This window comes from Gopherus flavomarginatus, chromosome 3 (genome assembly GCF_025201925.1).
Source record: "Gopherus flavomarginatus isolate rGopFla2 chromosome 3, rGopFla2.mat.asm, whole genome shotgun sequence".
NCBI classification, from domain to species: domain Eukaryota; kingdom Metazoa; phylum Chordata; order Testudines; family Testudinidae; genus Gopherus; species Gopherus flavomarginatus.
This window is the reverse complement of record NC_066619.1, coordinates 212,400,841-212,426,532: the sequence shown is the minus strand read 5'-3', so window position 1 is coordinate 212,426,532 and position 25,692 is coordinate 212,400,841. Positions and strand designations below refer to the sequence as shown.

The 25,692-nt window shown below is 41.9% G+C and overlaps 1 protein-coding gene across 7 annotated transcripts in view; it reads right to left on the bottom strand.

Moving 5' to 3' along the window:
- Positions 1–25,692, bottom strand: part of PALLD (palladin, cytoskeletal associated protein) — a 338,972-nt gene that overhangs the window by 106,568 nt on the left and 206,712 nt on the right. The window contains exon 1 of one of the 7 annotated variants that reach the window (XM_050946160.1): positions 19,227–19,799. The exons of 4 other annotated variants lie outside the window; for them this stretch is intronic. The gene's annotated coding sequence lies outside the window, so the exon portion shown is untranslated. Of the gene's footprint in view, positions 1–8,834; positions 9,015–19,226; positions 19,800–25,692 lie in introns of those variants that run through there. 2 more of the 7 variants (XM_050946159.1, XM_050946162.1) reach the window with 2 other exon arrangements.

Below are 25,692 nucleotides of genomic sequence, written 5' to 3'. Positions count from 1 at the left end.
TCGGATATAACACGGTAAAGCAGCGCTCCAGGGGGGCGGGGCTGCACACTCCAGCGGATCAGAGCAAGTTTGATATAATGCGGTTTCACCTATAACATGGTAAGATTTTTTGGCTCCCGAGGACAGCATTATATTGGGCTAGAGGTGTACTACATGCTGATCTCCAGTTTTAGTACAGATTTAAAAATTATGACTTTTTCCACCTAAGGAAATAAAAACCTTTTGCAGCATATCATTTGACCTCTCTCAATAGGCCAAGAGTATGGCTAAATTCTTTTGTACCTGAAAAATTCAGAGTACAAATGTTATATTTGAGAGAGAAAGCATAGTATTTTGGTTAAAACATTGGGCAGGGATTTAAGAAGTCTATGGAATGGCCAGAATCCAGATCTTCTGTGTGTGGTTGGATATGTCACTTGAATATTCTGACCATGTCCATTAATTTTGGATTGCTCTATCTTTGAATGCCCAACTCAAGGTACCTTGGACTGATTTTCAGGGGTTTCAAGCCCACAGTTTCATTGGAAATATTGATATTGACTCTGTGCATCAAGTTTCCTCATCTGTAAAATGGAGATAACAACACATGGCCACAATACAGGGTATTGCAAGGATGAGTATCTGAGGTTCTGTAATGATAAGCATACTAGACAAGACTATTATTTTAATATTTATATTGAATTGAGATTGCCACAATCTCAACTAAACACAGGATAATTTTACTTTGTAAATAAAGAATAAAACAAATACATTAAATAAAGGAAAACTAAGGAAAACTACATGATATTGTACTGCAGATAGATAGCCCAAACAGGAAGTGTTTTTTAGCAATACATGGAATGGCAATGCCCCTGGAGGATTCTCTCTCTCAATAATATGACTACCGCTATAAACAAGTGTTTAACAGCACCACTTTTAAAGCATCACAACTGACGGAATTGGCCTTCTGGTTGTCTACAAAAAAAGGCCAACAGATGGATGGCTTTGGAAACTAAACTAAACAAAGCTTTTCCCTCACCTCAATCTTCTTGTAGCTTAAAAGAGTTTTACAAAAAAGTTCAAATCTGATCCCCGATCAAATGTAATTGTTTTTCCTGCAGAAAACACACACATTTGTGAAAACTAAGATACAGAAGTGAAGCTATGACTCCCTCCTGAAAATAAACTGTGCAAGAAATGTTATATAAAGAAAAAACTTAGCATGCAGGCTTGATAGTTCACCAACTTCTTGATGGGGTAGTTGAGAGAGCCATGCTTTCCTTTCAACTGGATGTCAGAGAGATTTGCAGTCTAATGCACTAAGACCCCTGGCAACCACTGGGGATACCTACAGCCTTATTAAACTTTGTTTATACTATTTTTTTAAACACGTCAGAGCTGCACTGAAGAAAAGCAGTGCCATGGCATCCTCTTGCAGCTAACATATTTTTTTGGTTCCTAGTAACTGGACTATCAAGAAACTGATGTTCTCATTTAACCCTCTGAAAACAAGCATAGGAAGCACATGTCACCAACACATATATAAAGAGTGCATGGAAAAATCTCATCCACAAAAAATGACGACCACTTCTGAGGCTTTCAAAGCTCCACTTTCACTGGAAAATTCACTAGATCTTTGGTAGCTGTGTACTACAGTCATAAATCAGGGTGCCCTTCTGATACTTTCAGACATTACAAACAAAGGCTTTGTATTTTAGTGCCAAAATAAGTACAGTGAGGTGGGCTGGAAGAAATACAGCACCACCGGGTTTCTGTGTCAGGAAGCACTCCTGCAATTTGCTCAAAACTTTGTGTTGCCTTGGTGAATCTGCTCTGTTAGCCAAAGTTGGACTCATTAAAAGTTTTGTATGTAAATAATGAAAGATGAACTGCTTTAAACAAATCATCCCCATAAATTAGATACAGATTTTATGGATACTTTATATGTACATGTTTAGACGAATGTACATTTACGCATGCACATTTATTCTAGCCTCTTTTTCTTTTCTCTAAAGAGAAAAAAAATCACATGTACTTTCATTTTCCTCTTTGTTATACTGTATGTATAGGTAAAATGTGTTATAGGTATATAATATAAATTGACTTTGAAGTCTAAAAAGAGCATGTTTATTGTTAGTGATTATTTTCATATAATTAACGCTCAGCATAATTAAATATTTAGCTCAATAGGGACAATAGGTCAAAATAGAATTTAGAAATGAATTCTCCCAGGCTGTGACTAAGGTGCAGGAAGATTACTTCGAGCGGCAGGCCTGATTTAAGGTAACCTGGACTCAAAACAGAAGGTTGGTTCTCTTGAGAAGTCACTGTATCACATGCAGCTCACCCATTGATTTAAACTGGATATATGCATGCAGAGTGGTTGAAGAACAACGACCATATTTTTTATGATTCTGTAGTCCAAGAATGTCAACTAAGTAACAACTCATGCCCTGACTATTGACTAGGCATTGTGCAAGAACTCATAATAAAATTTCCCCAGATCACTGGATATCACCTGAATGCCCCTCATGCTGTTTGAAATGGACATTTCTCCATAACAAGAGATAATTTTTAAATTGGGCTTTAAAAATAAGTCCATATTTCATTCAACACCTTTTAATGACATTTAGCTGTTCAGATTTAAATTAAATTAAAGAATTAAAACAATTCTGGCAACCATGTTTCAGTAAAATACATTGCGTTTCCTTCAGCTGGTTATATTACACAACAACTAAAGCAAGGAAATTCAAAGTAAATGTGGATACTCTATCCTTAACTCCCCCAGGGTGTCTCATTATTCACAGGGATCTCAGATCCTGTGCTGTAATATTAGGCACAACAGGGTATAGACTTTACAGTGTCAGCTTTCACTTTGAATTTGATGGCTTTTTTTGTCAGTATCAATGTTAACATTACTTAAATTTTTTGTGAGTTAATCTATTTTTACACTTCATTTTGGAAAAAAAATGCAAGGATTTTGCCAAGGAAAACCAAAAACTTTTCCTGTACATTTCTGCTGGCTGACACATCATGCCTACAAAGGAGTGCCTCTCGAGAAATTCTTTTCATTGAACAAGACCTCAAGGACTAATGTCATATTGTCAGGGGTTAAAGTAACTGAGGACACTTACTGGTATGAGGTGGGGCGGTTCCGGTCCGTGGAAGGGGCGAGGCCTCGGGCAGAAGGGGTGGGGCTGGGGGTCAGCATCCCCCATCCAGCCCTTCCAGGTCGCCTGTCCCATGCTGCCCGTTGGTGGCCAGGGAGGGGGGCAAAAGGGGCAGGGGTTAAAGCACTGCAGGGTCCTTTTCCATGGCAGCGCTTTAACATTGCTGTCCCCCGGCCCACTCCAGTCAGCTGGGGTGCAGCAACATTAAGGCGCTGCCGCGGCAAAGGACCATCCTTAAAGCGCTGCTGTGGCAGCACTTTAACATTGCTAGCCCTTCCTCCTCCTCCCCCCCGGCCCCCGTCGGTGGCCCTCCTGGTACAGACCCTACCAGCAGGGCCCCTGACAGGGGAGGCAAAAGGGCAGAGACATTTAATGTGGGCTGGGTATGGGCAGGTGAGGATTCTTTCCGGTACGGAGAATCGGCCTGTACTGGTTCACTTTCACCCCTGCACATTGTGAACATTTACCAGAACTGGGCTGCCAGTGTGGCAGCACATAGGCAACATGGTACAGTAGCTCTTTATAGACGGACTCAGGTCTTGGATTAATTACCTCTTTCACATTCCCAAGACTAGAGTGTGTATTGAAAAGTTTACATTGTCTTGTCCTGGTTAAGATCTTCTGAAAGGAATCAGTAAGAAGAGAAGTGTGGCTTTCCTGCTTGCTACTAGAACAGGGGTAGGCAACCTATGGCACGCATGCCAAAGGCAGCGCACGAGCTGATTTTCAGTGGCACTCACACTGCCTGGGTCCTAGCCACTAGTCTGGGGGCTCTGCACTTTAATTTAATTTTAAATGAAGCTTCTTAAACATTTTTAAAACCTTATTTACTTTACATACAAATTAGTTTAGTTATATATTATAAACTTATAGAAAGAGACCTTGTAAAAACATTAAAATGTATTACTGGCACGCAAAACCTTAAATTAGAGTGAATAAATGAAGACTCGGCACACTACTTCTGAAAGGTTGCCGACCCCTGTACTAGAACATTGTGTAGAAAGGGTCCATTTTGAAAACATAACAGGCACAGTCCTGAGTCCCACTGCTGCTCCTTTGTGCTGTTCTGGTGACACAAAGAAGCCACATAACTGTTTTAAATGCTAATTGGGCTTCCTCCTCCCAGTGTAGGAGGAATTCCCAGGAGGCAGACAGCTAACACTACCTAACCCCTTCTGCCTCAGCAGAAGGGGTGTAGAGGAAATGGAGTGGCCCCATTTGGGACACTGCAGCCAGGGAGTCGTTTAGAGCAGCCTTAAAGCTAATCTAAATTATGCTGAGGGCCAAACCTGCCTCCCATCTGTTCTCAGTGGAGAGGTGCAGTGAGCTGCTTTGTGGTCCCCTTAATTTTGCAGAAACAGGCAGAGACTGGGTGTAGCACTGGATTGAGACCATTGTACTTTTAGAAAAATTTAAATATTCTTCAACTCCCTTCCTTTTGTGGCAAAGGAAAGCTCCAGGATTAACCATTCTCTAAATTCACACTATGATCCAATAAAGGAAATGCAGACTTCCTCTCTTGGCACAGGTTGGAGTGCCTCAAGCAGGTCAAGAAGTGACTGTATAAAGTGTCTAGACAACAAAGTGGAAGAAAATATTTTCCAGAAAATGCAATTCTTGTGGTAATCCAGAAATTACATTTTGGATGCTCAGCCATGAATTACCTTATTTCTCTACAGTTTTGCTAGCATACTGATGGTGAATGTGACAAAAAATGTAAATAATTTTTACATCTCATAAAATCCCAGAATATTGGATGAGATCCTGACACTTAGGATCATGAAAGAGCCCATCATGTTTTCTACAAAATAAAGGTATTAGCCTGAGTATCCTGGTCAAGTTCTAACTTAGGTAATAACATGTATACCCGAGTTCTTTCCATTTCTAAATGAATATAGTATTATTCCTTTCCCAGACATAAAAATAATTGCTTAGTGTTGTAATTATAGAGTGGTAGCCCCACTCCACTCCAGAAGTAGATGCAATGAGTGTGTGTGTGTGTGTACACTTCATCACTGAAATGCTATCTATAAAGTGTATTGGAATGTTTCAAGGTGGAAGGTTATTTATGAATATAAAGTTACATACACATAGAATGATCTGATATTAGTCTTGTAATAAGACAAGTGTGTACGCCCATTTATTAGATTATCACAGATGAAGTCTACCAAATATTCAATGTGCTGCACATATGACACCCTGAAGTGTTTGTCACTTTATAATAGAAATTAATGTCTTTCGGCCACCAACCCTTCTTTACTGCTCTACTCCCTTGATAATTCCTGCAACACAGTCATTTATTACTTATTTGAAACAATTCAGCAGGAAATCCATCATTAGAAGGTTATTTCCCCCATCAAAATAGGACAAAAAAGTGAAGAATAACCACAGGAGGTATTATGTTCATGATGACTTAATCTTTGAGACTTAATAGTTCAATAAAATGAAAAAAGTAAAAATTTAAAACAATGAACTACAGTATCAAATTCACCTTTTGGGAGAATAATCTCAAACACCTATCCTCTACCTATTTCTATATGCTTGATTTTTTTCTCCTTTTGCCCCTCTGCTCTCCCCAAGCCATACAGCTTATCTTTTCTTCAGGTCTCTCCCTCATTCATTTCTGGTCCTTCTTCTAAACCAATAAGCCTGGAACTCCTGTCCTTCCCCAGTCTCCCATGCCTCCACACTCTCTTCCAAGACGCTCTGAAAACAGATTTCAAAAGGCCAATAAATCTCAGATTACTCCTCTGAAGCATAAACAACAAACGGAAAAGTTAAAACCCCAAAAGCATAAGATATTCCATTGAAAAAATATGGAACTAATCAGATGTGTACTTCAGCATTCAATTATATAGCTTTTCATTGCTCCCATTCCCATTTTGTATATTTTCATCTTAGATATTAATATTTCGGGGGGCCAGGTCTGTGTCTCCATATTTTTCTACATAATGTCAGTTCATCATCTACCAGTAATTTAGGTGCACAGAGATCTACACAAGTAGCCCCATGTAGACTGATGCTACACTATACTCCTTGATGTCTGAAAACTCTTGGTGTGGATAAAAATCAGAAGGAATGCGCGGGATGTCATATTCAGAGCTACTGAAGAGTATAACTGGTTGAATGCTATTTGGTGAATTCCTTATTTGAAGCATTTGGTTATTTTTCTTCAAATTATTTGACAAATCACTTTCCTAGTATTCCATCAGCTCTTATATTTAATGAGGTGGGTATATACTGGTGCATAAATAAACCACGCACACTTACGGAGTGCTGATTCAAATTACCATCCTTGAAGTTACCTTTTTGCTCAGCTAAAATACAATTAATGTTGTTTTTGAACATGTACTTTATTTCGTTCATTTAACTGCATGCCCTTTATGAGCAAGGTGTAAAACTAAGTGCTAAAAGATCAAACACTGTACTCCTCTGCCTTCTCTATTACTTGCTCAGATGGTCATACATTCACACAGGATGCAAACCTGTATTAATTTAGTCATTATCAAGATATTGAACTATTCCCCCCCATAAAAGCCAAAAACTGCATACCACCCTAATGGACCACAGACTTGCTTGTAAAGAATTTGTGATGGGAAGAAGCCAATGCTGGACCAAAACTTTTGGCTATGCTTTATCATGGAGCTAAAAAAGCAGCTTTACTTCTTTTCACTCTTTTATAGTAAGAGTTTTGAAATGCCACTTTTGCAAATTAGCACAAAAACAAAACAACTGGGGAATTTTGTATGAGTTCACATTTAGTCTTGAAATATGTAGTTGTATTGATGATTAGTTCTCTCATATTACTGCTGCAACCAATATTTTGGTGGTCACTAGGAAAGTGAATACGCAATGTATCTTCATAACAAAGTTTTCTTTTATAAATTTGTCCCTGAGGCTGCCTAATACCCAGTTCTAGTGAAGTCCATTTTAAAACACTGCTGGTTCACTATCATACTCAGGAACAAATAAATGGTTGAACAAAACAAGACCCTAACCTTCCAACCAAACTTAAAATGAGCATTTCTGGGGAATACATACCCCAGCTACCTGCTCAGATCCCTTTTATCAGCCCACTCCTTGAGTTTTTGGTTCCAGCCAAGAGAACCAGTGTTGAAATATCATGTCAAAGGCAATTCTTGCCTAACCAAATGTAGGAAGTGACAAAATCTTACTTTGAAAAACTGGGCTAAAAACTTGTGAGAACAAAATACTGACTCAAGTGATTCACATTAGGTTCAGGACATTGTGTGAATTGATCAAGTTGACCAAAACCACTGAAATGGCTATGGTTTGCCCATTCTTCATGTTATCAGTTTTAATTTTTAATCCTGCCATGTCTGCTATTTGTACAGTGAATCATAGACTAGGTCTGGGTTCCTGGCGGTTACTGGGGCTCCAATTAGAGCAACACTATTATTTATATTATATTAGATAGACAGACAGATCGACCGACGAAACAAGGCCTTCAGTGAAGTATGGTGTGCACAGACCATAAACACAATACTTTCCAGGTTGCAGCTGAAACAGCACACCACAGTACAAATAGCACACCCCATGAAATCCATGCCAGAAAACATATTTGCTCCTCCAGACCAGTGGTTGCAGTTCAGTACAACCCACAAATTATTGAGAAGAGTGGCTCCCTGACCTCAGTGTCCAATCAAATATGAGATGTGCCCATTCCTTTTTTCAGATGTGAGCTGCACAGCACCATATTCCTTAACCTAACATTGATCCAAATGTTCCAACAACAGACATTGGTTTCTCTTTGATATCCAATGCGTATCTCTGCTTTCCAAGTTCCTATAAACACATCATTATAAGGAAGGCAAGGCTTACTTTTCCCAGCATCCTTGCTAATTACTTGCCTGCTGCCTGGAAACTCTCACATATTTTTGTCTTCACAATCAAAATTTAAACAAATGTCTGCTATACATTATTAAAAACAATAATAAAAAAAATTCAAGCAGCACCAAAAGCACTTGCTGTGTAAATGACAAAGTTGTTAGGTAACACTGTGACATTCCTTTCAACACTCAATTATAAACATTTACAAAAATAAACTAACAGCAAGACAGTATATAAAACGATAAGAACCCAAATGCATTTTGCATACAGCACAGACTCCAAGAAGCATACAAAGATTATGATTTTGATAACAAACCATAACGGTTTGGGTGATAAACTTTCTAAAATATCTGGAGTCTCCTGCCTGTGGCTAACTCTGTTTTAATCCACAAGTTCTTTTATCTAGTTGAGAGAAATCTCCTACAAAAGAAGGCTGCAAGGGCCCTCACTATTTTACAGCTCTATCATATACTAACAATCGGTTTGCCGATGTTGAGACACACACACACACCACACCCCGCAGCTGCTGCTGCTGCTGCTGCCGCCACACTAGCATCCCAAATGCACTTAGAAAAATGAATCTGATGCCAAAGACTGCAAATAAAGTGCATTTCTGAGCCTGGCTGCAGTTATAGAAAAAGTGGCTAAAACTGTAAGAGATAGTAAATATTAATTAAAAAAAACTACTTGCAAGAGCTGCAATCACCAAGATCACATTTAAAAAAAAGTCTTCAGTTGCTCTGACCTTTCATTCTCCATCACTATGTTTTAGTCATGGGTTTACCTGATCAAAAAAAGCATGCAGTATACATAAACAGCATCGTCGCACCTTACCTTTTCAATGCCTACTTTATCTATTATCACAATGCCATAGTACAATTTTTTCAGATAAAGAGACAAGCAGATCCGTTGTAGCAGTAAAGCCAGCACTTTGGGACTGAAGTGGAGTCTAGCAGGTTCTCAATATTATATACGGATTAGTCAGAGAGAAGAGAACACCAACTTCATGACTCAGTGATTCTTCACTAACGTTTTCTAGCTCTAGCAACTTCATAATAAGAGTCCTCCAGAGTTACTGAGAATTCTTCAGTGTGATTAATAAAGGAATTACCACATTTCTGAAAACTGCAATGAAGTTGGTGTTTTTCCTCTGGTTTGTCACCTTTGCTTTTCACGATATTCTTCTGAATCAGTACAGTCTGCTAAGTTTTTAATTACTCTCTCCTTAGCACGCCAAGGGTTTGGATTTAAAAAAAAAAAACTTTTGCTCAAAAAATCTTTAGCTGCACGTTACCATGGTGCAGCAATACCCTCTTTTTCCAATACTTCTGTGTCCATTTCCATTACAAACTGTGCAGACATCTCTCATAAATGAAGAAAAGCTGCATGTGAGAGGAAAGGAAACAGTCTCGATTCTCTGGAATTAATATATTCCTGAAATGGCAGCAGTTAGGAATTTTTCCACTGGACCTGGGGTTAACCTTCCAGCAAAACACACACAGTTTACTTATATTTCCTAGCCTGCCACATCACTTTCACCCATAGTGCACAACAGCAGAGTATAGTAGCACATCCACATATTTTAATGAAAATCTAGAATGAGGGGAATTATACTTCAGTTGATTGGGGGGGGGGTGCTTTAAATGATGTTTATACTTATCACTTGGAGTTGAGCAGCATTCCAACCTTCAGTGTTCCTGACTTTTCAGATTAGAATTAAATTAGAGGCTTTCTTCAGAATATTTATACTGTTCTATTAGGTGCCTCCATCACATGTTTTATAAACATTCTATTGAGCCTTGTTGACCTACTGGAAGATGGTGTCAGAGTTCAGGGAACATTTACTGATGCTGTGTGTTGCCAGCAAGTTATTTTGTTATTTAATTATACTTTCAAAATGTTAAATATTCCCAGGATGACAAACATGTTTTTAAAATGTTATTACTATTACATGTTCCACTGAAAACACCAATGGGATGTCGATGCTTGTTTTTGTGGAGAGAGGAAAAAAAGTGTGGAAAATAGGGAGCATCCTTCTGCCTCTCAACTTTATTCTATTTAACCTGAGTCAACCAAAAGCTTTGTACGTGCTGATGTGGAAGGTTGCTTCAGCTTTGCAAGTAAATTCAAGGCAAAGTTAAATTATCAGCAACATAGCAGCAGACAAACTCAAGATGAGTGAGGACTCGAGGTATGTATACAATGCAATGGGAGGTGTGACTGCAGTATGTGTATACATACCCAACCAGCTTTGATCTAACTAGCTCCAGACTCCAGTAACAATAGCAGGGAAGCCACAAAGCATGGGTGGCAGCACTAGCTAGCTCAGGGTAGGCAAACTTTTTGGCCTGAGGGCCACATCCGAAACTGTATGGAGGCCTGGTAGGGAAGGCTGTGCCTCCCCAAACAGCCCGGCCCTTGCCCCCTATCCACCCCCTCCAACATCCCACCCCCTGACTGCCCCACACATAACCTCCGACCCATCCAACCCCTCCCCCGTTCCTTTTTCCCTCACTGCCCCCTCCCGGGACCCCCCGCCCCTAGCCACCCCCCTGGGACCCCACCCCCTACCAACCCCCCTGCTCTCTGTCCCCTGACTGCATCGACCTCTAGCCACATCCCTGCCCCGACAGGCCCCCTGGGACTCCCATGCCTATCCAACCACCCCCTGCTCCCTGTCGTCTGACTGTCCCCCTGGGACCTCTTGCCCCTTATCCAAGCCCCCCGCTCCCTGACCCCTTACCATGCTGCTCAGAGCATCAAGACTGGCAGCTGTAAGTAGTACACCATAAGTAGCACATTCCTACGGGAAGCAACTTAATACACTACACCGGGAGCTCTCACAGCCATGCTGCTCAGCAGGAACTTCCAGCCCCGCCACCCAGAGCACTGGCGACATGGCAAGCTGAGGCTGTGGGGGAGGGACCAGGGGCTAGCCTCCCTGGCCGAGAGCGCAAGGGTTGGGCAGAATGGTCCTGTGGGCCAGATATGGCCCATGGGCGGTAGTTTGCCCACCTCTGGGATAGCTGCTGGAGTACATATCCAGGGTATATCTATACTGAAATGTAAGTTTAGGTTTTAAATCCAGGCTCAAGTCTAACCCCCTTTCCGCATACACACAAATGTTCTAAACCAAGACTTGGTCCCAGGACCCATGGAGGTGGAGCCTGAGTCAAGCTGAACCCAAGGTACAAGCTCTATTGCCTTTGCAAAGTAGATGCAGTCGCACTGGACACATGCTCAGACTCCACCAAAAGTATCCCACAGCCCCCAGGCCAATTTTCTTTGTCTCTGGACAGACAAGTTTTCTCACACTGCACCAAGAACAAAGGACTAGAGTTGCCACATTTTGGAAGGGTGCTAGGATGTTGGGGATATTGATGGTTGGACTTGGGGCTGCATCAAGCAGTGTCTATGTAAGCGGGGGAATGGTCCTGCTATTGTGGGGAACTTTCCTGGCTTATACACTACCCCGGTTAAATGGACTAGAGAAAGGATCTGAGTTCCCTCTCCTACTTCCTTTACCTAGAGGCCTGCCTGACCTCAAGGGTTCCCCTTCCACTCTCCTGTCTGGCAGAGTCCTTGTAACCCAAACAAAACTGGGCCCAGGATTCCAGGAGGGTTCAACCCCCAACCCTGCTGTGGTCACTTAAGGCAGGGGCTAGGAGAGAGCAGGGCAAACTATGGCCCACGGGCTGGATCCGGCCCATCAGGGCTTTCAGTCCAGCCTGCAGGACTGCCAGCCCCATGGCAAAGCAGGGCTAAGGCAGGCTCCCTGCCTGTCCTGGCCCCACGCCACTTCTGAAAGCAGCCAGCACCACATCCCTGCAGCCCCTGGAGCGGGGGGCAGAGGGCTTCGTGCGCTGCCCTTGCATGTAGGCACCGACCTCTGCCACTTCCTTTGGCCAGGAATGGGAAACCATGGCCAATGGGAGCTTCAGGGGTGGTACCCACAGGCAATGACTGTGCTTGGTGGAGCTGCCTGCCCCACCCCACCCCCAGGAGCCACTGCCAGACATGCTGGCCACTTTCGGGAGCAGCATGGGGCCAGGACAGGCAGCGAGCCTGCCTTAGCCCCACTGCAAGCTGCTGCCATCCTGGAGCCACTCGAGGTAAGTGGCTCCCAGCCAGAGCCTGCACCCCAAACCCCTCCTGCACCTCACAGCCCTGCCCTGAGCCCCTTCCTGCACACCACACCCCCTCCTGCACCCTCAACTCCCTCCCGAACCCCAACCCCCTGCCCCAGCCCTACATTCATGGCCCTGCATACAATTTCCCACCCAGATGTGGCCCTTGGGCCAAAAAGTTTGCCCAGCCCTAGGCTAGGGTGTCCCCACTCCAGGGTGCTCTCTCTGCACTGGATGCTTTCCTGACCCACTGATCCTTACATACAGTTCAAAGCAAATACAATTTTTTCAACAGCAATCAATTTTAAAAAATAAAAGGAAAAAATGAGAAAGGTTAAAGGAAAACATGTAACTCCGCTCTGTGGAACAGGGACATCACAACTAGCATTTCTGGAATGTAAGGGAAGTTCACAGACTGTTCCTCACAAGTCGCAGGCTGAGTTTTAGTAAGGGTACAACAGTCCCCTTACATCTATACAGAAATAAAAGAACTGAGGCATGGCTAAGGCTGGCCTGGGTCAGCTCACTTGGGTTCATGGGGCTTGGGATGTGGGGCTAAAATTCGCTGCATAGACATTCAGACTTGGGCTGGAGTCTGAGCTCTGGGACCCTCTACCCTTGCAAGGTTCCAGAGCTCAGGCTCTAGTCTGAGCCCAAATGTTTATACAGTGGATTTTTGCCCTGGAGCCCAATCCCAAATCAGCTGACCTAGGCCAGTCAAGGGTTTTTTATCCTTGTGTAGACATACCTGTACTGTAGATGCTAGAGCACCAGATTGAGACTTGGGTTCAAAAATTCCTAATCTTGGGTTACAAGTGACTGTAGATGCTCAAGACTTAAGTTAACTCGAGTTCTACTAATCCTAGGCTCACATTGCAGGGTAGACATACCCCCAATGTCCTGGGCAGGTTTCTACAGCCTGTGCTTCAGCAGCTTCATTACTATTGTTATTTAAGCTAGCTGGATCAAAGCTAGCTCGGGTATGTCTACAGGTGTTACAGTCACACCTCTGAGATTTTCACCTAGGAACTCCTGTTCTCATCAACACCCAGTCCTGGAACAGAACTATGTTTGGCTTTAGGTTGGTTATACTTACTGAACATAGCATCTTACCCAATCCCATTAAAACAAGGAGTGTAGCTGTCAGCCAGTAATGGCTGTAGATAGGCAATCTGCATGACACTAAATCCCTACTTCTGGATAGTACCACTAAACTGCTTTATCCTTAATTATAACTTCAGATTCTTATTTACTAATAATTAAACAAATTAACAGCAGAGGATAGGAAATTGGTAGAAACTATGCCAATGAGCTCAGTGAGACCAACTGTGTTGCACTAAACATTTTTGGAAGAGAGCTTTGAGGAAAAAAGGAGGAATGCCATTTAATGAGTTTGGAAGGCAAAGGCAAAACAAAGGACACTTTCACACATTAAGTTATCATGAGATACTCTCCCAACTGTGATTCAACAAACGTAACTGTGAATAGGAGGTGCACATGAAGCTCACCATGGCAAGGGCCAAATAATAATAATACCTTGCTCTTCATCATTAGATCTTAAAGTGCTATATAAATAAGGTCAGTATCATTACCTCCATTTTACACATGGAGGAAATTGAGGTACAGGAAGGTGAAGAGGCTTGCTTAAATTCACCAGTGACAGAGCCAGGAACAAAACCCAGGTCTCCTGAATCCCACTTCACTGCTCTATTTCTGCCTCCCTATGTGAGACACACTATGTGTCAAAGATCCCAAAAAGGAGGATACAGAATTATTTATGTAGGAAACTTGAAATGCTTTTGCATTCCTTCCTTTAGTGTAAATTACTCCTTCTATACCCCCTGTTACATTATTTTAATTTCTGATGTAAATCATTTTTGGTAATAAATGTGAGGAGATACCCAATTTGTGAGGAACATAAGGAATTTTGGGACTTGAGAGACATGAAAGTAAATCAGGTAACTCCTACTCACATTAAGCCAATGAACAGAAACCGATCAATATACTGGCAACTATGATAAGACAAACAAATTGTGGAAAGACATACAGAAGAGCAGGAAGGAATCAGTAAGTAATTTGTATCCACTGTTGGGATATTGATGATAGGAGCCATTAATAAAACAGAGAATTCTTGGAAGCTGATAAAAGTTAAAAAGCCATTCTTTTTAGTTGGTATGGGTTAGTATTTTGAATACCATCGTGAAACTATTTCGCAAATGAAGACTTGATTTGACACAATTTGGAGATAAATTGAGCTCAGATTGACAAATCAGTTAATTTTTGTTAATGTAGAACTCTAAATTGACACTTGAAGACTAGACTGAATGACTTACAATAATTATGTAATTGACAGTATCGATCAATTTTAAATGGTACTTTAAAATAGAATCTTCTTTGAAAAACAATTATTTTAAAAAGCCAGTTTTAGGGTGGATAGTCCAAGGAAATTAGGAGCAGTTCATCAAAGTGTACAGTGGAAGGGAGATTTGGATTCCACTTGTAGTGTCTACTTCTAGCTCCAAAAAAGTCATATGAAAATAAATATCCATTAGCTATGAAGCCATTTATTCATGTTGCTGATTTTTACATTTTTTGTAAGGGCTGGGAAAGAAGTTAAAAGGCACACATTTTGTGTTTTTTTGGGGAAAAATTATAAAAACTAGCAACTAGTCAAAATTAAATTAATACTGTGTAAACTGGAGTATAACCACCACAGGTTTGCTGCATGTAAGAAGAGATCATGAACTTGTACATGCTGGAGGAAAGATCTGACATAGAACAGTAAGATCTATAGCAGTCTGACTGAAAACAAACAACTGGAAAACAGTACAACTGAATTACTGAGTTTGAAAAATTAGAAAATGCTCTTAAAGCACTGAAACTACTATAGAATTGATTTCAGGGTCTAAATATAGTTCTTTAAATGTATATTTCATCTTTAGGGCAGAGACTGTATTTTAATGTGTCTGTACAATGCCCTGCACAATGGGGTTTTGATCCTGATTGTATTACAGTAGCACTAGAAGCTCCAAATAAATGTGTATGTAAGTATTATTACAGCAGGAAGTTGAAATTTCTTCAAATACTGGAGATAGCTGGCTTTCCTGCACTGTGAAATACAACATTTTGAGATCCTGGCAGGGATGGCTCTAGGCATTTTGCCACCCCAAGCACGGCAGGCAGGTTGCCTTTGGGGGTTTGCCTGTATAGGATGCGGGACCAGCAGTCCCTCCGCAGGCATGCCACCGAAGGCAACCTGCCTGCCGCCTTCGTGGCGCCGGCAGAGCGCCCCCCGCGGCTTGCCACCCCAAGCACGCGCTTGGCGTGCTGGGGCCTGGAGCCGCCCCTGGATAGTGGGCAATAACAGTTGCTATACTAAATGGAAGGCATTATTACATGCTTTATTACAATGAGCAGTTTCTGATTAAGCTGATTAAGACAATTTTTTTCTTGAAGTCTTTTAATCAACGCTGGATGTCTGTCTAAACATATGCTATAGCTCAAAAAAATGCTATGAACTTGCTGCAAAAATTACTTGGTGAGATTCCATGATTTGTCTTATACTAGTGAAGGGGGTTGCCACACTACAGAGGTACATACAGATGGTCATAATGGTACTTTCTGGCCTTAAAAATTTAAGGATCTTCAATTCAAAACTGAACGTTAGTTCATGATTATAAAATCTCTTTTAAATTGGTCCAGCCCAATGGAAACTGTGCATCATGCCATAGTTCCAACAGCATTAGTTAGTTAGTTGCCAGTAATGAAGCCACCATTGAACAATTTGCTAGTGTTCAGGCTGATTCACACAACAATTGGCTAGAGTCATAATGATATCAAGTGCTCAATTCAGTAATCTCCCAAAGGAAATAAACCTTATTTACACCATTACTGTAAGATGCTTAGAGTGAGGCCTGCAATGCCAACAATTCCAAACTTTAACCTTTTCCCAACTAATTACAATTGATAAAACTGATTCCTCTCCCATACTGCACCTGCCAATGTTTGAGAGCTCTGAATAGCGACAACTGAGGAGAGGAACACAACACATTTAATATTGAAATGCATTGGAATTAGAGCTCTTTTTGGAAGGCCAGAGTAGAAAAGTGATGTTTTATGCACAGGGGCAGTTGGTATGTACATCCTCCTCCTGGAATTCATAGCATGATCTCGGGAGAGTCCATAGGATTTTACAGTACAGGTATCCCGCTCTACTCAGCTTCTCCTGCTTTTGAGAGATGACAACAGTGGACTATAGAATATGTTTTAGTCTAAATTATTTCATGTTGGAAAAGTCCACAATAACAGAATTAACCAGTTCTTTAAAAATAAAAAGATTCTAGAGAATAAATCATCAGTACTCTGAAAGACAAATAATTTAAAGCACACAAGATCTCTTATTTATATCACAACTTACCATCACCAAAGATCCCAAGATAGCATATTAAGGTTCTGTACTTTGCAATGAGAGAAAGACAACTATCTCCAGCATTTGAAAGCCAGATATGATTTCCAGTCCCTACTCTACTAATGTGATAAAATAAAAAGTAATCAAAACAAAGCAATAGCAGTAAGAGATTTTTTTCCAGGCTACTTAAACTAGTTTAAATTGTGTAACACACACACACACACACACACACACACACACACACACACACACACGCATGCACACGCATGCACACACACACACACACGAGGAAAATTGCTTTTGCTTAGGTAACAGGCACAGCTTTAGAAAAATAGACAGGTAGCCACCCTCAAAGTAAATTGCCTTGGATTAAACTACCATACTAAAGGAAGTATTTACAGCATGTTAAGCCTGGCTCAAATGACTGGACATTTAAGTGTTCTACACAGTAATGTTAATTGATTTACTTTTCTGACTACAGGAAAGACTTTTCGTCATCGAGCTATTAAAATGATATAATTAGACTTGTTATTACGTTGCCATTTTGATTATAAAGAAACTATGGAAGAGAAGGCAGCTAAAACACTGGTGCCTGAGGCATACTTACAGGTTTTTAGAACCCTTGGATTCAACCACACCCCTATTTGTAGGGGAAGAGAGTGGAGGGAGCGGCTAACAGGAGGGGAAATAAAAGGGAGAAAATATCTGACTTTTTTCCTCATGAAGATTTCTTGCAAATTGTTCCAAGTGGGAGGACAATGGGAGATGTTAGCACCTTCCCACCAAGCCTGCTCACCTAACCAGTCGATCTCTCAGAACGACACAAGGGCCAGGGGAAGAGATGACTCCTGGCAAGAACTGGAAACAGCAATGGTGGAGCAACAGGGATGAGGCCCAGCCAGGGTTCCCCACTAACTGCTACTCTCCCTATTTCCCCACCCACCCTGGTAGAGCCCATGGATGCCACCATTGTCAGTAGACAAACTGCACTGAACAGTTTGAATGCTAAATATTCCTCTGCCTGCTGGCTTCTGGCTTCCCCCAATCACTTCCTTCTCCTCAGCTGCTAGTCTCAGTCTGCCTGTACTCCATGGGTAAAATGAGGGTTAAGAATAGCATCTCCTCCACCAGTGGCTAGTTAAAATAGAGAAGAGTCCGCTACAGTTACCAGGAAAAGGAATTTCTCCATTACCTCAGGGGGTACAAGCCTATGTTTTGGTGCTAAAGATCTGAATTTCAAACCTCACTGATAACCCACAGCAGGTTATTATAAATGTGTTCTTCTGCATTGTTCTTTTCTCTCTCCAACTCTGCTTCATTCCTGTCTCAGTGTCCTCCTTCCTTTTGTCTTCTTATTCCATTTCCTGTTGCTTTGCATTTATTTAACCTTTCCTACCATTCTCCCTTATTCCACCACGTTTACCAATCCATCTATATTTATTTTTTTATGATTGTGTGAGATTATAGTTATAAAAGCAATTGTATTATATTCTTCTGCTCCAATCAGCATGCCAGGACATTGGTGCTTGCCCTTAATTTGTTTAGCACTCTGCATTCCCTTATGAGTCAAAGAAAATAGTCTCTTGCACTTATCTGCTATCCCACTTCTTTATAAGCAGCATCTTGCCACAATTGTCTTTGTCTTTTGCTTTAATTCACCTATCCAGAGGATATATTTTAATTCAAATTTATTCTTAATAGAACTTAAGGTCACCTGATGTAGAGTGTGGAGGGTCCCATAGGGCTTTAAAGGTAAAGAGGAGGGAACTTGAGAAAAGAGTAACATGGAATTGCAGATGTCTTGTTATGGCTTACTCTGATTGGTTTAAGAGTGTCCTTTATACCAGGGATATGCAGAGGTCTTCCAGGGGGTACATCAACTCATTAAGATATCTGCATAGTATTATAACAGGCTACATAAAAAGCACTAGCAAAGTCAGTAAAAAACTAGCATTTCATACAGATTACTTTTTTTATACTGTTCTATATACTGTAGACTGAAATGTAAGTACAATATTTATATTCCAATTGATTTATTTTATAATTATGTGGTAAAAAATGAGAAAGTGAGCAATTTTTCAGTAACAGTGTGCTATGAAACTTTTGTATTTTTATGTCTGATTTTGTAAGCAAATAGTTTTTAGGTGAGGTGAAACTTGGGATACAAGAGACAAATCAGACTCCTGACAGGGGTACAAGAGTCTGGAAAGATTGAGAGCCACTGCTTTATACTGTTGCTTCTTTCATGTTGATTTGTAATAATGAATTTTGAGTAGTGATCTTCAGCAGTGGAACTCAAAGCATATTGACAAACACTGATGCAGCTTTCCAACACTAAGCCAGACAAGTATACCTAAGTTTTATATGGGTAAACTGTTTGGTGACTTGCCTAAGATGGTGACAACCAGAAGAGTAGCCCCTAAATCCTGATTCCCAGTTCCTGGCTCTAGTCCCTGCCCATATTCCCCTCACCCCTTAACAACATTGGTATTGTAATGCTGTGCATGTTAGTCACATTTTGGTAAATTACAGCTGCTGCAATAGTGAGGCCTGTCAGGAATTACACAGAAGCTTGTCTTGTGAGTCAGGCTTAACCCCCGTTTACTCCCTCAGACTTGAAAATGCTTCCCAGTAACAGTCCATGAGCTGATCCATTCTCAATATTTAAAAGATAAAGGAAATAGTTCTTACCTTTCCTCAGGATGACAAGCCCAGAGTGCTTTTAACTGTTTATCATAAAGGAGGACGAGATTTTAACAAACATCCTCTTGCAAACATTTTGGAACCAGAACAAAACTGCAAGGTAATGTGCTAATTTAAGTGTTATTGCTGACATTTGTATCCACAACCATTTAGTTTTCTGTGTTCCAGCTTCCTCCAGGGTTCACTCTGTATTGTAGCTCCTCCTCCATCCGAACAAAGCTTTATATTGCCTTAGCAGGCCTAGAGAACTGGGGGAGGGTGTTCTGTATTTCTGTCACTGGTAGTGCCTATTTATCAAATCAGTTTACTTTTTTTAGTTTTCTCACAGATATCAGAGTAAGCCCAAATCAAAACTTTGTATCCAAATGTCCTTTGGAATTGGGCTGGGATGCAGGTGAAATGTAGTGCTTAGTCCAAATTTTGTAGCTGAAGCCAGTTTCTGATATCAGGGAACATTGTCCCATCAATTTGATTATAATAAAAAAAGGTTTCTACCAGGATTTTTCAGGGGCTTGGATATGATTATTTGAAGGTATTGAGGCTTACAGTCCTACTCTTCCTCCCCCCCCCCGCAATACTTCCCCTCTCCTCCCAAAAGCAGATTCAGTTTCTCAATAGTATCTGTAGCCTCTCTACATTCATTCAGTTTGATCTTTTCTTTTCATATAGACTCTCTAGTAGGGTGTGCCACAAATATCCATAGTGCTTGCAATTTAATTTTGACTTTTCTGTCAGCAAAGGAAGAAATAATTTGTCTTCAGGCCGTAAAACAATGGTGTCTATGATCACTCTTTTTAAAACACAAATCCTCAAAAAGTTTTCAGAAAAATGAGAAAAAGGGACAAATCCATCTTGAGCTTTGCTGACAGAGGATTAAAGAAGGATAAAAACATTCTTGAGTGCATGATTCTCCATATTTACCATCCCTGCCATTAAAAAAAGAAAGTGGATTGCTGCACAAGTACTCATTCCTTCCTCCAGCTTTCCTATAATCCCTGAAACGCTTGTATTCTGAAATACTCCAAGTCAGACTTCCTTATTTGGTTGCTGGAGCTGTTCTTTGTCTTGTTCAAACATTCTGGTAAAACTGCACGCCTCCCTCTATCCCCATGTCCTCCCCCAGTTCTATAGATATAGCCTGGCTTCAGCAGGTCACCCTGACTCAGCCTCCTTTGTAGTTCGCTAACCAATCACACATCAGTTATGCCCATTTAAGGAGTACCTTTCCTTTTGGAAATCATCACGGCAAAAGAAAGTTTTCAGCTGTCTGGAAACTTTGCTTTGTTACAGACACTGAAGTCAGCATAAAACAGGGATTTCACAAAATTATTTTATCTGCTCAGAAACTAGAGATTGCTACAGAACATGTTCATTTTTTTTAAAAAGCTGCATTGCAACTCAATTTGAGATCACTTTTTATTCTTCAGTTGTTTGCTGTTTAGCCTTGTACTTTTTAAATGTGCAAACACACAGTATTTAGAGGTTAGTCTAAACAGCAAGAATGTTTAATATTCTGTAGGACTGGGTATTACAGACAAGCTGACAAAGAGAAATTATGCTCTGTATGTTTAAAATAACTCTTGAAAGTAAACATTTTTCTAATTTTTTTCACTATATTCTGGAATGGAAATGAATCAGGCATTTAAGGTGACAGTGAATCATCTTAGGATTTCACTTCTTGTCTGAGCAAAAAACCCATCTCCTAATAATGTTAGCTATCTCAGAAAGAAAATGCAGTGGCCAAGTTGTTCTATTAGACCAGTGACACATATAAGACTAGACAAAGCCCTAGAAAGTGTACAGTAAGGAATAGTCCTTCACTCTTGGGTGCTGGAGCAGATGATCTATCAGAGCATTTCCCGTGTATTATTGTTGCTTATTATTTACATACTGCTACCAGCATGCCATGTATTCAGAAGACTAATATGAAAACATTGTAAGAACTGACATGCTAACATAACATGAAAATATAAGACAGGGAAACAGCAAGATAGAGTGTGTAGGCGTATGAATCTTGCTGGTTCCATAATTTTCATTCTGATCTTTTATGTTTAATTTTCTCTGAGTGTAGGATAATGGGCCTTTTTGAACAATCATTCTTCAAACACAGGCAAAATGAAAGGGGCAGCAAACAGTCAGGAGCTCAGGCCTTCAGGCAGGGGCTGAGCAGACAAATAAGTTTAGGAGGTCCAGGTCCTAACTCTGAAGGACCAGGGAGAGGGGGAGACTGCCACCTGCACATTGGGTGGCAGGGGGGATGCAGGCCCACCCACTCCACTCCAGCCCAGGGCCCTGCTGTGTCAGTGGGGATCCTGACTGCAACACACTGACATTGGCTCTGGGTGTGCTGCAGCCAGACTAGGGTCGGCTGCCCCCGGGTTACTTCCTACCTCCCCCTCTAGAGGTACCTGCATCTGGACGGAGTCTTCCAAGGAGTCAAGCACCATGGGCTCCTCTGGGTACCCGGCTGGCGGTAGGTTTGGCAGGTCCTCTGGTTAACTTGCCACTGGCAGGTTTACCAGCTTCTCCGGGGTCTGGTCAGCATCTGGGCAGTCCTCGGGTCTGTCACAAGCTGCAGAAGTCTCCCAACTGGGAGCTAGGCCACAGGTGTCTGGCTTCTCCAGTGGCCGGGCCTCTAGTGAGCTCGAGGGTTGGGATTTTGTACTTTCTGTCCTGCGCCCTGACCTCCAGGGGAGGGAGTGGGGGTGGGCGCAAGCTCCACTGGCTCCGTCCACTTTGGTGTCCAGAGGGGCTCGTCCCCATCCAGGGCGGCTGGAAACCAGGTCGCCTCACTCCACTCCACTCTTACATTATTTGGCTGCCTACTTTCTCCACAGCTGGCAGCCTCTCTACGCGCCCCCTCCTCACAGCTCCTCCCGCCTACCGGCAGACCCCATGGATCAGCGCCTTCCCCCTCCTCCCCCTGCACCTGCAGCAATCACCTGGCTTGCAGCATTTCAGGGGCAGGTGGGAGGGGGAGGAGCGAGGACTCAGCGTGCAGGCTCCTCTTCCCTCCTCTTCCCCCTAAACACTGCAAGCCAGCTAATTGCCCCAGTCAGGAGGGAGGAGCAAGGACTCGGTGTGCAGGCTCCCTCTCCCGCTCTCCCCCCCCGCAGCGTGGGAAGTAAAGGGGGAGGAGGTAGAGGGAGAAGAGGCAGGTCAAGGATGGAGGCTTGGGGGACGGGGAGGAGTAAGCGGGCTGAGGGTTGACAACCCCTCCCCCCCCCACCCGCCCCTGGTGCTTGCAGAGTAGGGGAAGCTCTGAAAACTAGCTGGGGACCAAAGAGCTGGGGATCGGTGTCTGCCAACTGAAGGCCAAAGAAGTTCGATATAACATGGTTTCACCTATAGCGTGGTAAGATTTTTTGGCTCCCGAGGACCGCGTTATATCAGGGTAGAGGTGTAGTGTGAGCTGCATGGATTGGGGCATTTAAAGTTAGAATGGAAAGAACATTAGAAAAAATAGCATACAGAATAATCCGGCATTTGTAAGGAGACTGACTGACTGATCTAATATACTTTTTCCAAAGCTGTCTTCTAGTTTCAGCTATGCTAGTGTGACTTTCTTCCTAGGTTAGGATTTATACCCTTGCTGCTGAGGGTCAGAGTACAGCATTTGGTTGCCACTTTGCTCTTGACAGATCAAAAACTGATATGATGGATGCCAGAAAGCTAAATTACATCTCCTATGTAGAGTCCTAGGCTGTCAGAAGTCAGCAAGTTACAACAATGTGTGATGCCCTCTAGGAACTAGTGCCCATCCTCAAAGGTATTTAGGCTCCTAGCCTCCATTGAAATCAATGGATTGAGGCCCAGTTTCCTTCATCTAAGACACAGTAATATGTTACCTTCCACGGTTGGCAGCAGCTTCAAACAGTAATTTGCTGCAGCTAGTCCAATAGCTAGGATACCACAGTGGGATTTCAGAACTGTCCTAGACAGTCGAACTGGAGAGCAGTGATTCTATGTTCTATTTACATTTTCAGGAGCGCTCACGAGAAACAGCTTGAAACAAGCTGTGACTAATATGCTAAACAGAAAGGAGGGAGGGTACCAGACTTCCTGGGAAAGACCCAATATCAACACCAATGTCAAGGTTTTGGCTTGAAAAAAAGAATTTAATTATTCTGGTTCACATTATATCCTAAAACACGTAGGAGTACTGGCGCTTTGAGTGACTGTCTCATCAGCCACTTCATGTTTCATAATGCACAAGGTACATGAGCACTAAAGTGCTCTTCCAGAGCTGCTTCAGACCTTCTACAGGGGTTCTATAGAATGCCACTGTTTTCTGATGCTGTATATAGAGAATAAACATTGTAACATGGTCACATAACTCCTGTGAGGTTGATTATTTTCTAGCAAGCCCATTGGTCTCTCCCTGCTCAAGAATGGGGAAGGGCATTTTGATACAATGCCATTTGCAACAGTGACTGCAGCACCAAATCTGTCCCTAAGCCTTCTGATACATGATCCAAGGAGCAACACCAGAAACACTGATCCTAGGGGCCCACTGTTAATTCATCCTTGTAATAAACTTCGTTACATTAAAAACTGGGAAATGTTAAAGTATATTCACATTCTGTGATGCTGCAAACTGGCTAGGGGCATTTTCAGTTATGATTTTCTTCTTTATTGATGAAGTCAGATGTGCTGAATTGGCATAGGCTATTGTGAAAACAATCATGTCAATTAGACCTTATTGAAAGGTCAAAAAATTGTTGCTTGAGTTATTTTAGTAATGCACACATTAAAGAACCTAATGTTCAAATTCTGCATCAATCAAACAAGAGCACTACTAACCCAAGGGGAGGAGCAGCTCATGCTGTGCTCTGGAGAGGAACTGTATTGGAGGCACAGTGCCTTGCAGAGCTATCCTGACTCCACACCACCTCCAGTGGAGGCCAGTAGCTAAGTGCTGCAGTTGGCCCTTTGCGTGTTTGATATTGTACTGATCAGCAGACATGCCTCTTTCCAAATCACAAGAACCACTGCTGCTTTATTAAAACTCAGACTTATCAAACCTATTTAATGAACTCCAACTACTGTGGAAAAATTAAAATGTCTCCCTAAACTACGTAAGCTACACAAGTTGCTTCTCAGGTTCCATCATTTAGGATACCCAGAGAAAGTTTCAATTACTTTGGTACTTACAGCCCTGCCTTTTAATTCAGTTTGAAATTTCATTTAAAAGTGGAACCTACTCTACAACTGCATTAATTACTGAAAGTCATTGCTGTGAGCCCCAATACTGTGAGTTGCTTAACATATGCATGTTGGATGCCTCCATCATAGTATGGTACCTTGTCTATGGGCCAGAACCTCTTTAGGCCGCAATTCCTCTGTCTGTGGTTAACTCTAGAGAAGTTCAAAACTGGCACTTCAGGCAGTGGGGCTGGACATTCCACAAAATCATCTACAGACTTCATGATCACAATTTAGTTATGTGGAAGGTGCTCAGATAGCGTGCTGATGAGTGGTGGTATAAAACCCTAAGATACTGCATTGTCAATAGCTACGGTTACCTGACAGCTGCCATTATAAAGACCCTGTTTTCAGTTGCTTATCACCTTGCCAAGCTTAAACTGTTTGTACTGTAATTCTGCATCCCAGATACCTGCCTCAGGCTGGATTTTTTTTTCTGTTTTGTTTTGAAAGGTTCAGAAAAATAGTTTAGCTGATTCTGAGAACAAAATTAGGGAAAATGTGTTGTTTTGCCCATGTTAATTGTTCTTTTAAACAACTGTTCTGTTGAGAAATTCTAGTGCCATCCTGCCTACTTGAAATTTGGCAGGGTGTTCACTCTGGTATTAGGGAAGTGCCTTTTGCTCTCTCCATGAACATTTGTCCAAATTTTGCCAAGTAATAAAATGTCACATGCACAGCAGAGACAGAGTTTGGCAACTAAATCTTCTGAAGATTTAATCTGTAGCAGGTATAGTACAGCCCAAGGCTGCAAGAACTGAGCAGGATTTCACTGCAATTATTGCTCCAGGCTGGTGAGGTGAACTTGAACTGAGAGGCTGTCTTTCCTATGCTGTCATGCTCCCTCTGCTTTTACCCAGGTTGCAAGGTGATGGAAGAGGAGCAGCCTGCCTGAAATGCAGGGGGGACAAGAATGGGATGGGTTGCGGGGTGTGTGTGTGTGTGTGTGTGTGTGTGTGTGTGTGTGTGTGTGTGTGTGTGTGTGTGTGTGTGTGTGTGTGTGTGTGTGAGAGAGAGAGAGAGAGAGAGAGCTTAATTTTGTCATTTCTTAACTATTGAGTGCTTGGCTTTGCAACCTTAATATGTATAATGTAATATAGAGAGTGGCAAACACCCTCCCCTCAATCACAGCCTTCCCAGTGCTTTTTCTCTTTGACCAGCTGTTGTCTTTAACAGCAATGCAGACATTTGATGCACAGGAATACTTAAAGGATTTGCATCATCCACCTCTCTGTAGGACAGTTATCAA